The sequence below is a fragment of the Buteo buteo genome, chromosome 12, assembly GCF_964188355.1.
Source record: "Buteo buteo chromosome 12, bButBut1.hap1.1, whole genome shotgun sequence".
In the NCBI taxonomy this organism is placed as follows: Eukaryota; Metazoa; Chordata; class Aves; order Accipitriformes; family Accipitridae; genus Buteo; species Buteo buteo.
The window spans coordinates 25,077,822-25,090,789 of NC_134182.1; the positions used below are offsets into that span (position 1 = coordinate 25,077,822).

The window sequence follows — 12,968 nt, forward strand, 5'->3', positions numbered from 1 at the left end:
AGCGAGTGAGGTGATACATAACAGAACTCTAAAAACAAGCATCACAACTCTAAGAGCCCATAAATCGACATTGTGGCCAGCAAGTATTAAACTAATATAATGAATGCTTGTAACAAATTTCTTTTAACATCTTCTGGTCAGATCTGTCGTTATCTCAACCCTTTGAGCCCCATGTTGGGTGCCAAAAAGGACTATCGTGATTTAACCCCAGCCAGCAACTAAGCACCACGCAGCCTCTCACTCACTTCCCGCCCCACCCAGTGGGATGGGGGAGACAATTGGAAAAAAAAGGTAAAATTCATGGGCTGAGATAAGAACAGTTTAACAGAACAGAAAGGAGGAAACTAATAATTACAATAATAAAGTGACAACAATAATAAAAGAAATGGAATATACAAAACAAGTGATGCACAATGCAATTGATCACCACTCGCTGACCAATGCCTGGTTAGTTCCTGAGCAGCAAACTGCCCCCCCCAGGCCAACTCCCCCCAGTTTATATACTGGACATTATGTCCCATGGTATGGAATATTCCGTTGGCCAGTTTGGGTCAGCTGCCCTGGCTGTGTCCCCTCCCAACTTCTTGTGCCCCTCCAGCCTTCTTGCTGGCTGGGCATGAGAAGCTGAAAAATCCTTGACTTTAGACTAAACATTACTTAGCAACAACTGGAAACATCAGTGTGTTATCAACATTCTTCTCATACTGAATCCAAGACATAGCACTGTACCATCTACTAGGAAGACAATTAACTCTACCCCAGCTGAATTCAGGACAGATGCCCAGCCATGATATACCTTCAGTTTCACTGGAATTCAGTGCCTGTTCGAAGGCATTTAGTGCCCTGGAGCCAGTCATTAGCATTTTCATGTTTATGTACATTTACTTACAGCTAGTTTGCTGTCATCTCATCTGAAACAATAAATTAATTTTTACATCCAGGTTTCTTTTAAGTCACTTGTAGTGGTCCCTGGTTGGTTCTGTGGTCAGTGTCATCAGCTGTGATCAGTGACCTGCCCCAGCACTGACTCGTAAAAGCACTGTATTCAGTAAGACTCTATGCGAAAGCTGAAGGGGATTTATAGGCTTTACCATGTAAAGGATTTTGTGAAATTAAATTGTTCTTTGAAAGTCCTACTTTGTGAAAGCTGAGCCTTTTTGTTAGAAAATACAGTTTTAAAAATCAGAAAGAGCAGGGATAAAACAGTGTCTGTAGCCAGCGAGCTCTCTGCCCTTGCAGACAGCATGTCCTGCTGCCTCCAGCCAGGGATGCGCATGTCCATCTCCACTGCAGGTGCGTGCCCCAGCACTGGAGTGCGGGGCCAGTCTCTCTTCCCCCCAAGACTAACGAGGTTTACGAACGTGAGTCGCACTAATTGGGACGGTGCTGCTGAAGAGGTGTTTTGGCTGCTCACAGAACCAGTGGGGGAAACAGCCAGAGCTTCGGCCTCTCTTCTTACCAGCTTGGGTATCTGCGCTGCGAGGCACAGGTTAACTCGGTCTCCTCTCTTTTGGTTGGGGGGGTGTTCATCAGTCTCCCTCTTTCACTTTTTTCTTTTTTTTTTCTCTTTAACTTGGAATATTTGGCAGGTGCCTCAGGTGCCGCCCCTCCACGTGTGGTCAGAAAGGCAGGACACGTGTCGGTGGGCCAGAGCGTAGGAGGCAGGAGTGTGCAGCATGGGCGGTGGGATGTCGGAGGGGAGGCAGCCACACCTGGGAACCGCAAAACAGTGGGAGACTGTCCTCTGGGGGGAAGGAGGCTACCTGATGCCTAGGGAGCACCAGAGACCAGATACTCTCCCAACAAGGCATAGAACCAGGGGTGAGGCACTCAGCATGGTGGCTGATGTGAAAGGAGGTGTAAGGAAGGCAAGTGACAGAGAGAAAGCCCTGGACTTCAGGAGAACAGACTTGGGCTCCTTCAGGTGACTTGTAGCTGGGGTGCTCAGCTTCACAATGACAGAGGTGGCAAAGTAAAAGAGTAACATGAAGGAAGATCTCAGCCTCAGAATGAGCAAAAACAGGGTGCTATACATTTCAAGTGTCTTGCTAAAATAATAAGCTCATATGACTCAGTATGGAGAGCTTAGTACCAGACAAGACATGAGACTCTTTCAAAGCTTTTAATAGCACTCTGGCAGGTAGGCTTTCCTGGCTGCCTCTGCTAGCCCATGTAGCAATGTATTAATTGCTGTTCTGGAGCAGTCTATCAAAGATATGCTTGGTTTTGTCTATTGTTTTCCCTGCACAGATGATGGAAAGTGTCTTGAGTGTCTTTGCCCAGCTGTTTGACGTCAAGTCCTTTTGGAGTCTGAGAAGTCATTTTCAGTATTTGAAGGAAAACATCCTGAGACAGTATAATACTGGGATGACACATTTTTATACCACAGAGGTGGATAATCTGATGCTGTGCCAGAAATAGTACCGAGAGAAGAAGCACTTCTGCTCCTCTTTACTGCAGAACCCTTTTTCCCCATGGTGTGGGAGACAGGCTCCTTCCCAGCATCAGCTGCATGTGATGGGGGTGGGTTGAGGCACATCCACAGCTAAAGTGAGAGAAAACATACTCTCTGGTGACTGGTGTGGACGTGCTTGGCATCAGAAAACAAAACCAGGGGGTAGAAGAGGCACAGCCCAGATCTACCATCATTGAAGGTGTCAGACCAGAGGTAGAATCAAGGACCCATTTGACACAGCATACCTCCTGCTTACCCCTGAGATTTTAGCAAGTGTACGTAAGGAGAGGGAACAACTGAGCCATTGGCAAGATCTGTATGATCTCATATGGGACACAGATTTAGGTTATAGATTTAAAGATTAAGGAGGATAATTCTGAATTAGATGTCTTCAGTCAGAGCTCTCCACTTGTCATTCCTGCAGTGCCCGTGCAGGCTCCTGAGCTGTGTACTGCGTCATGGGAATGGCATTGAGAAAGCATCTGAAAGATCATTTCCCTCTGCTGTTCACACAGGTCAGAAGATTTTCATTATTGGCTAACAGCTGGTTGCAGTCTTTGTATTCATCCATTCTCAGTCTCCTGCTGGCAGCGGCTTTTCTTCCCAGAAATCCCAAACATGGTGAAAAATCTAGCATTTCTGCAGAGAGCCGTCTCGGCTGCCATGCTGTAAATGACTTGCCCAGCTGTTTTGCTGCAGGGAGAGAAGGAACCTCTTAGAGAATGGAGTTATGACCTTCTGTCTATGATTGATGGCTATTGTTTTTGTGAGTTTGTCACTCGGAATAACCTGGATGACTTTCAGTGTGGCTTTATCCAGCCCCAAGTGGAGGTGAACATTCAGTAGTAGTACTGCCATAGTATGGGTAGCTCTACCAGCTCCTCTTTTCGGCCAGGCTGTTAAAGGATCAGTTCTTGTAGCCTTTTAGAGAAAACTCTCAATAGCCTTGAGCTTTGCAATTCTCCTTCTCAAGTGACATAATGTGATTGAAAACATTACAAAAAAAGCAAATACATTTGATCTCTGACCTCATAATAGAAAAGATCCCTAAAACTCACCATAGGTGCAAACAAGGCTCAGATCACTCAACTGATGTGTGATGAAGCCCTGAGTTTGGCAGGGATCTGTTGGGTTTGCCCGGGCAAATAACATGTCCTTTGTGGAAAGCCTTGGCACCCTAATGGTGAAAAGTGCTGTTCAAATTTTAGGCTTTATTTTTCCAGTTTGCATTGGTAAAGTGACCCGAGGACTTGCTGACAGCATTTTGAAAGCTCGCTTTTTGTGTGTCTATGAACAGTGATGGTCTCTGTTTTCCCCTCAGCAGAGGCAGCCCTGGCTGACCTGCTTGAAGGATTACAAGGGAAAGTGGGCAATGTGTTGCAGTGCCCGACTCCTTGGCCGTGCTGTCAAGCCGCACAGTTTTGATATGAGTAACTCCTCACCTCTTCTGACCTCGCTTGCTAGCATGTGCTTTTGCCCAAATAAGCAGCCCATTTACTTATACACCAAGCAAACAGCCCTGAAAAGCTGATACTGCTCCTTTTGAAGTGCTGAAGAATTTTGCCATTCATTTGTAAGATCAGAGAGGCTGTATTTTTCAGGCAAGCTACTCTGAAATCCCTACTGGAGTTGTTTCTTCCTGTTTCTTCTCTGAGAAGTCATCTGCTTCCATCCTTTTCCTAAAGTGCTCTCAGAGCAGAGTCCCTGCAAACAGTACTGTTTTTTAAAAATTTCCAGGGCAAGAAGAGAATATTTTTTCTCTTCTGTAGGGCTTGTGTTGTGCTGAGTCTTTTTCTCTCGTAGGAATGCTACATTCAGTCACATAGAAAAGCTGTTTGTAGCCCCATATGTTTCTTCAGTGGAAGCTATTGATACCTGTTACCTATCCCCAGCCTTCTGGTTTGAAGTTGCAGGGTCAGTATCATTTTGTTAAGTAGATCAACTTAGAAATGTGAGATGCTTGAAAGTTTGAAAAATAAAAAAAAAAAAAAGAATTGTGAGAGACTGGTTGGAGTTAATGCCTCAAACACCCATTGTGTTGGACAGAGATGGGGCCTGGCTTTTGCGGTTGAGGGAATGAACTGAACTTGCTTGCAAGGCACTGCAACAAGATCTGCATAGCAACACCACGTGTGCGGGACCGAAAGAGTTAATGTCTCAAACATTGTGGCAGGGCAAGTTCTGCATAACAACGAACCACAGGTGAGAAGCCAGTTAAAGCACAAACCCTGCATGACACCTAAGTAGCCTAATGAGTTCAAGTGCCCACCTGAAGGAGGAGCAAGGAGATGATACAAGGACAGGAATTGAAGCCCCACATGCACGTGCCCTCCAGAACTGGACCTCTAGACTGGTGGGACCAACGCTGGATGCAGGGCTGGTGAAATCTTTCTTTTCTCTTTCTCTCTCTCTTTTTTTTCCCCCCATAACCCCTACACCTCATCCCTTTAGACACAAAACCATTGACCAAGTCTGGGACTAGGAGCAGATCCAGCTGCCCCCAGGCTCCTCTCTGAGAAGGAGTCTAGAAAGCAAGGGGGTCCGCTCTGAACCTCGTGACTCAATGGGAGACCTCTCCTTATTTTCTTCCCTGAACTGATACATGTGGTTAGTGGGTGTTGTATGGTTTACTGACGTAGTTCCATGCCAATTCTTGTTGTGAGAAACCCTGCCACCTGCTGTTATGCCTTCCAAGTTCAGGTTGCTTCTGCAATAAATAAAACGTTCAACTGATTGTTTGGTGTCACTTCACCTTAATTTAGCCTGAGGGAATTCTGAACTCACCACAACCCCTTCCTGCTCTTTCCAGCACAGGTTGTGACTTTTTTTTACATAGTCGGCAGGATTCCCTTGGTGTTGCTAAAGCGATCATTGGGACCAGGTCTCTGCTGTGGCCCCTCTCTGAGAGGAGTCGTACACAAGGGGAGATAGTCATCAGAGGACTAATAAAGGGATCTGGTCCCTATAATTGTGTGCTCATTATGGCCCCCCTGGGAGGTATGACCGTAGACTGTACCCCTCTCCTGGAGAGATTAGAGGGCTACAACGCCTGGCCCTCTTCCCCTTGGCATGACTTTGGTTTGTGTGGTTTTAGGAGCCGCTCTGGTGGCAGCACAACAGGACAAATGCATGGTCCGACAAACAGAAGGGGAGATGCTAAAATCCCTTCAAGATTTAGTGAAGGCTTTGCAGGAGCAATTGGAAAATGAGACATATGAAGTCTCTCCAATGAACTCACCACCAAGTGAGTGATTATCCAGAGATTACATACTGCTTTGATGGAGGCTTTGGAGTGGAAAAGGGTGTTAAGGGAGCAATTAGATAAAACCTGCTCCCAGATCGGTGTAGAAAATGTGGATGCAGACTCTGACAGGGAAAAAAGAGTCAAAATCATACCCTTTTGAAGACTTAGGACGTGTAAGGGAAATATTTTCTCTTGGGACTGGGGAAGCCACAATGTGACCTTTGATTAAGACTGAGACTGTGGATGGTGGTCAAGGAGGAGCCCAACAAGTTACCACGTACATCATCCCCTGCTTCCCCACTGATTTGGCTAGAATTCAGGAAAAATATTCCTGGGGACTGCAAGAAACAGAAACTGAATATGTGTGGAGAATATCCCCTATGGGGGATGACCATATCCTGCTAAGTGAGGATGAGGCAAGAGGATCTTGGGGACCAGGGGTTTTTCTAACTACAAATGACGATAGAGAGCCCTGGTCCCTGCCCCAAAGAGTAGCATACTGGGTGGGTGGACTGGTTCCTATGGAAAGGGGAGACCCCTTCTCGATTAAAGTGCCTAGGGCGCATCACATTTTAGAAAGTATACAAAAAACAGTGTGTCTCCAGTTGATGCATGATCGATTCCTGGTTCCGCGACAGCTCTCCCCCATGCAATATGTGGCAGACCCCAAAAGGTTGCACCCTCTCATAAGCGGACTGCCCGATGTCTTGAAATTACATGCAGTGCAGTTACAGGATTGCTTGAGAGCACCCTGACCCCGAAGAAGGGGAGGTCCTCCAGAGATGACATAACTCTGAGGTGCACTGGTTTGAAATCATCAGCTGGTTGTGTTTTATCTGTAGGGTAACCTATAACGTGTCTATAGTGTTTCCGAAATATTCTTAGGCAGAGGTAGGGAAGCCTAAACCCTAACATTTGACAGAGCTTTCTGGCATTACAAAATATACAGAGATTGTGACATTTTTCACTTTCTTTCACCTGTCTTGTATCAAATGAGCGTGAGTCTTGTCTTTAGTAAATAAAAGTTTAGGGGGGTCAAAGTTTCTTCTATAAAATCCCACTGCTTACATAGATGTGCAATTCTTTCCTCTCTAATAGAGTGAGTACGCTTTAATTTGATTATAAAATATTGTATATACAGTATATTGGCAGAAAGCTGTCTGCTGTAAAATGCCAACTTAAATTCTGAGAATGGAGTCCCTGCACAAAACACTTGTATTCTGTGACATAACAATGCATCTGTTAAAACCGTTCATGTGAGGAAATAATGTCTGTGGTAAAACTCATGTTCTTTACCACATGGCCCAGATACCTGGGATTTATACAGAATTCCTTTGGCAGTCACACAAAAGAGCCAGTAGGTACCTAGTAGTAATCCAAACCTCAGTTTCCTTTTCCAGAAATTGCAGTCCTGATTTCTTCCCCAAGTTTGGAAGAGAAACTGAAGTGGCTTGTCCAAAAATAGTGGTCCTGCTGACTTTCCAGAATGTGGACATTAATCTTGTATTAATATATCCTGTTCAACAAGGGACCTTTACCATTGTGTAAGTAAGAGTACAATGTTTGGGTCTTTTTTAATTTATTTTTGATGTATAAAAAAGTACTATCCTGAAGCAAACTAATTCATGTAATGGGAAGGAGATGTCTATTTTCCTCTTTCTTAGGAGCTTAGACATAAAGGCTTGTGAGTCCTGATATTTTAATGTATGAATCAAAACCTAGCATAGGAGAAAAATAAAAGGGTAATATTTGATAGTAAGGAACAATGCATAGGAAGTAAGGAAAAGTGTCTGGTTCTCCATAAAAATTTTATACTCCTGACTTGATTATGTATTGTCACATAGCTTGCGAGTAATTCTCTGACTACTTATAACTGTTTTCAAGTGATCTGGTAATATGTTAGATGCTTTCCAAGCTCTAATCTCATTTGGGGGAGTGACATTCCTGGTACTCTGGGAATGTCCATTAGTCCTGTTAGTCTACGGGATGTGCAGGAGCATGAACGAGATATCGGAAGAAAAAGTGTTTTTCCTTTTCAGCGTCCTGAGAGGATGCGTTCTTTCTGATTTCCAACAGAAAAACAGTAAGTGTATTACAGGAAGTCCAGAAAGGGCAAGAGCAGAAGAAACCAGCATGCCTAGGATTCCTCTGCTATAGCAGTCTCCTAGACTGGTCATTGTTATGACACACTTCTATCACCTGCTCCCACACCTGCTAGAATGCTCATACTAAAGACTTCATAGTAGTCTATGGTATATAGTTTATAATAGCAATCAGCACCTGGAAACAATTAAGTGATTCACCTGATGGAAGCATAATACCAGGTCAAGATTATTTATGTTTTCAGTGATTTCCTCCTCCTGTGTTGTATTCTCTTAATCCAGGATTAAATTCTAATTGTGGCTAAATCCTTGGAAAGCTCATCAATTTGAATGGAAGTTTTAGGAAACCAACATATCTGAGGTTTGAATGGAAGGTTTTAGGATGTGAATCTTACTACCTTGTAATTTCTGGATGTTTCGTTCAAGGCAAGCACAAACTAAATAAAAGGAATAAAGAGAAACCTTGCAGGCTCTGTTCTCAGACATGAGGGCAAAGGCAATGGAATGAAAGCACAGTGCCTTGGGTTTTGCTCTCATTTATGCTGCCTGCACACAATCTCATATGAACACACTAAGATAAAAGTCTGTGTTGTTTTGTTAGTTTGGATGCTGGAGCTGAGCATGTAAAGGAAAAGCATCGTCAAAAAAGAAACCCACACTTTTTTCAAAGTGGTCAGAATCAATCTGTGCATAATTTGACACAGGAGAAGAATAGACAGAGTTAAGCAGGAAGTTTGCTTTGTTTTATAATTCTTGTATGAATGAACAGAACTTCACTGAAGCCAATGCAGCTCTATCCAGCTACTGCCTGATCTGTGTGACCTGTAGCCCCACAAATACAGTTATTGCTATTGCTAGTTACATGCCACAGGCTAATTACTAACGTTGCAGTATTAAGGCATGTCAAGCTTGCTTTGCTTCAAATTGCCTTGGCCTGCCTGGAAATTTGTTTTAGCTGGCTTAGCTGTGACAGCAATTTTTTTTAATTGTCAAGTGACTATTTCCTGATTTGTTTTACTTGGTTTTTTATAATCAGGGGATATAACCACAATTTTTGTACAGCCAGGAGTAGCAAGTAGTTATTCTGTGTAGAAAGAAATATCTATGACACTGTCTTAATGTTGCCATGGAGGAGAATATAGGCCTGGCCTGGCAGTGGAGGGCTTGCCCATGACAACCCAGGGTGCAGGGGAGAGGGGTGCAGACATGGGGGGATAAGAAAAGAGGGCATAGGATATCAGTTCAGGGCTATGAACAGCTTGGCAGCAAACAGTTTAATGTAAACCTGGGAGTGGGGCAAAACTGGTTTATCGGTAGCAGAGAAAATAGGTAAGAAGTATACAACATATGTAAGATACTTTTTATATAGGACATTGCGCTGGTTTTGGCTGGGATAGAGTTAATTTTCTTCACAGTAGCTAGTATGGGGCTATGTTTTGGATTTGTGCTGAAAACAGTCTTGATAACGCTGAGATGTTTTTATTATTGCTGAGCAGTGCTCACACAGAGCCAAGGCCTTTTCTGCTTCTCACCCCACCCCACCAGCGAGTCGGCTGGGGGGGGCACAAGGAGTTGGGAGGTGACAAGAAGTTGGGACAGCTGACCCCAACTGACCCAAGCGATATCCCAGACCATAGCACCTCATGTCCAACATGTAAAGCTGAGTGAAGAAGAAGGAAGGGGAGGATGTTCAGAGTGATGACGTTTGTTTCCCAAGTAGCCATTAAACGTGCTGGAGCCCTGCTTTCCTGGAGATGGCTGAACACCTGCCTGCCCATCGGAAGTGGCAAATGAATGCCTTGGTTTGCTTTGCTTGTGTGTGTGGCTTTTGCTTTACCTATTAAACTGTCTTTATCTCAACCCATGAGTTTTCTCACTTTTACTCTTCCGATTCTCTCCCCCATCCTGACGTGAAGGGAGTGAGTGAGCGGCTGTGTGGTGCTTAGTTGCTGGCTGGGGCTAAACCACGACAGACATTCAGACATAATGTGAAGTTGCAGACCAAATAAAAAAAGCAAGGTGTAAAGTATGAAAGAAAATGTACAAAAATAGCCCCAAGTGGATCTTAGAAAGGGAAGGAAGAAATCAGCAGCTTCAACATCGTGCTCCTCCTGGCAAAGAAGAGGGAGAAACCTCTACCACCACCATCATACTCCTCCCAGCAAAAAACTAGGAAAACTGATGACTCCTTGTAACCATTCCCTCTCCCTGAAGCCAACAACCTGAAGACTTCAAAAGAAAGAGTGGAAGAGTAAGTATAACACCAAGGAGAAGGGTAGATGCTAGGAAGCGTGTGTTTTATTGAGTTGCTATTGAGACTTTTTCCCATGTTAGTATTCTTTGTTTCTTTCCTTTTGTCATAAATGAAATACAGTTTGAGTTGCCTTATGTTTCCCTCTTTTTTACCTGCATAGTTCCCTAATTTGTTGAATTTGCAATAGCTTGCTTAGTCCCTAGAATGCAACTTTAAGATTCTCCTGACATTAAAGTCCTGCTAATACATGAAATGCTGGGGTTTTTGTTCTGGCTTTTCTGCAGAGAGTGATTTCTTCACGAGTCAGTGACAGTTCATTCAGTGCACTTGCCTCTTATAGTGTACTGCAGAGTTTGGTAAGCAGAAAAAAAAACCAGTATATTTTGCCTTTTTGAACCAACACCTAAGGAATTAATTTCAGGTCCTCAAAAAAAAAAATAGTTTGTTCACAATAATTTGTAATAAAATGTCCTTTACTATTAGCAACCAGCAAACGTGCTCTGTATTGAACATATCTGACTGTGAAGGGTAGCTCGGGTTTTGATCCTGTTTGTAAGTGGTAGCATCTTCTTCAGTTTTCAGGGTTCACAATATTTACAATGTCCATAAACCCTGAAATTATGGGCATATGATACAATGCAAGCCCATATTTGGGGAAAAATTATACTCTAGATGGGCTCCCCTCTCAACTGGAGCACTGAAGTGCTGCTGCAACACAGACAGTAGAAGTGTCCCACTGACAGAACACCAAGTCATCTACTGCTTTGAAGTAGGTTTGTCTAAACCTGCTACTATAATGAGCTCGCCAAGAATGACTGGAAGGCTTTTAAAGCCAAAAAGCCAAGTTTTGCTAGAGCTAGACCAGGAATTACAATAACATTTTTTTAATAGAAAAAAATCAGTGCAACTCATGAAGACAGGTTGGAAAGAAAAGTGCTTACATCTTGAACTCCCCGTGCCACAGAGAGGGTCCTGCCTTCCAGCCAAATTTCCACTCTTTCTCAGTGGTTGCCAAGAGTTCCTGGTCCCCTCTCTTCCTTAGGAAACTCCTTCTATCATGTCAGAAGCAGGACTTCCCACTCTTCACTGCAGTCTTTCATGAACTGATTGAACTGCCCAGAGGATTTTTAGTTTTCTTTAGCATCACCCAACCTACTCAGTGTAAGTTCAGCTCAGAGCAGGGAGTTTAAATAATAAAAAGTCTCAGCCACCTAATCTGCACAAAGCAGTTTTCCCTTCTTCTGAATCAACTTTCAATATGAAAGTAGCGTATATCTGAAGCTGCAAGATAATCAGCTTTCATATTAGCATCAATCTAAACACAGTGTTCCCTGAGAAATTGTTAATTTCAAACTGTATCTTGCAGTAATAAGCACTACCAAGCATTCTTTCTGACAGGTAATTTTCTAGATCTGTCACAAGCTACAGAACAACATTCCTCAGAGAAACATTAGCTTTCAAGATTGATGAGAATAAGAGTAAAGTATGAAGCAGGGTAGGCTAAACTCCATTAAAATCATGGCAGAAGCATGGATTTTACAATATATTGATTATATGATGTGATCATTTTCTTAACTGAATTTGGTAAGTAACCTAACACAGGAGCTGAAATGTGGTTTGGACTTTCAGCGGGAAAATGCATTGAGTGCGTTTATATTCATGTCACAGCAAGGAAACAGTCTAGGGTTAAATGGGCATGTTTGAAACATAGATGGTCAAGCATTTTTCATATTATGATGACTCTTTAATTTAAATATTTCAGATATGTTTGCCGGCTATAAAATTGGAGGTTGCTATGTTACCACTAGTTGAACCTCAGCAACGAAAGAGCAGGTTCAGATCTGCTTTCTTACAGGTAAGCTATTCTAAGTGGCATGCAGCTAGCACAGTCATTCCCATTCAACCATTGACAAGTTTTAAGCATCACTGACCTGATCTGTTTATAGGATTTTTTTTTCTTTTAATTCAGTGGGCATTAGAAAAGACTCTGTGCAAATCATTTCAACACATATATTTTCTTGGACGCAGTGAACAAGTACATGATCTGATTTTGGAAAAATCATCTATTACTGATATGAAATGCATTTTCTGACTACCTCAGTGAAATCCGTATGCATAACTGATAGTTGCATGGTTATTCTTTGCAAGACTGAGTGATGTCTTGTTGGATATTGACAGTTTTTCTCATTTTATAGTGAATAGTCTCATGAAAAATGTGAAGTAGAAATGAAAATATTTTATTAAAAAAAAAAATCTATGTAGAGATGTTCCTAGTGATATAGCATTGGATTTGCCTTGAAATCCCCCGATACATATTTCTGTAAAATTTCACAAAATTTCATGCCTTCTAGAGACAAAAACGTATTTTTATTCCACAGAGCCAATTTCTATCTGCTTTTGGTTTATTTTAACCCATCCCTTCTGCCTATTTTTCCTTTTGCCTCCTCCCTCTTTTGTCCCTTTCTTTAATCCATGTGCAACAGGTATCATGCACAAATAGTGCTGTGAAAACTTATGCTAGCTTTCTGACAAAATCATTGTGAGTGAGCAGCTGCGTGGTGCTTAGTTGCTGGCTGGCATTAAACCACGATGCTTTGGCAACTGCCAGATTCTTGGTGCTCCTCGGGGAAAACAGATGCTTGTTAGAAACATACATCATATGTATTCTGTCACACACCAATTTTAATTCTTAGGACTTTTCTGTTATGATGTAATGGAAACAGTCAGTAAACCAAACTCTAATGTAACTATCCTGAGCATCTCAGGCCAGTTAATGCTGCTGTGATGCTTGCCTTATTGTGCTGATATATATGTCACTGTGAAAGCCTTTAGAGAGGTGGACAGGGATTAAAAGGCTGTTGCACATTTTTAGCAGCCCAAAGAGGGGCTACCTGCTGGCTTATATCCGCTCTA

The 12,968-nt window shown here is 42.8% G+C and overlaps 1 protein-coding gene across 1 annotated transcript in view; it reads left to right on the forward strand.

The window, feature by feature from the left end:
* FEZ2 (fasciculation and elongation protein zeta 2) overlaps positions 1-10,039 on the forward strand; it is a 49,793-nt gene extending 39,754 nt beyond the window's left edge. Inside the window, exon 11 of the transcript XR_012652509.1 lies at positions 9,718-10,039. The gene's annotated coding sequence lies outside the window, so the exon portion shown is untranslated. The remainder of the gene's footprint in view (positions 1-9,717) is intronic.
* Positions 10,040-12,968: the final 2,929 nt, after the last annotated feature.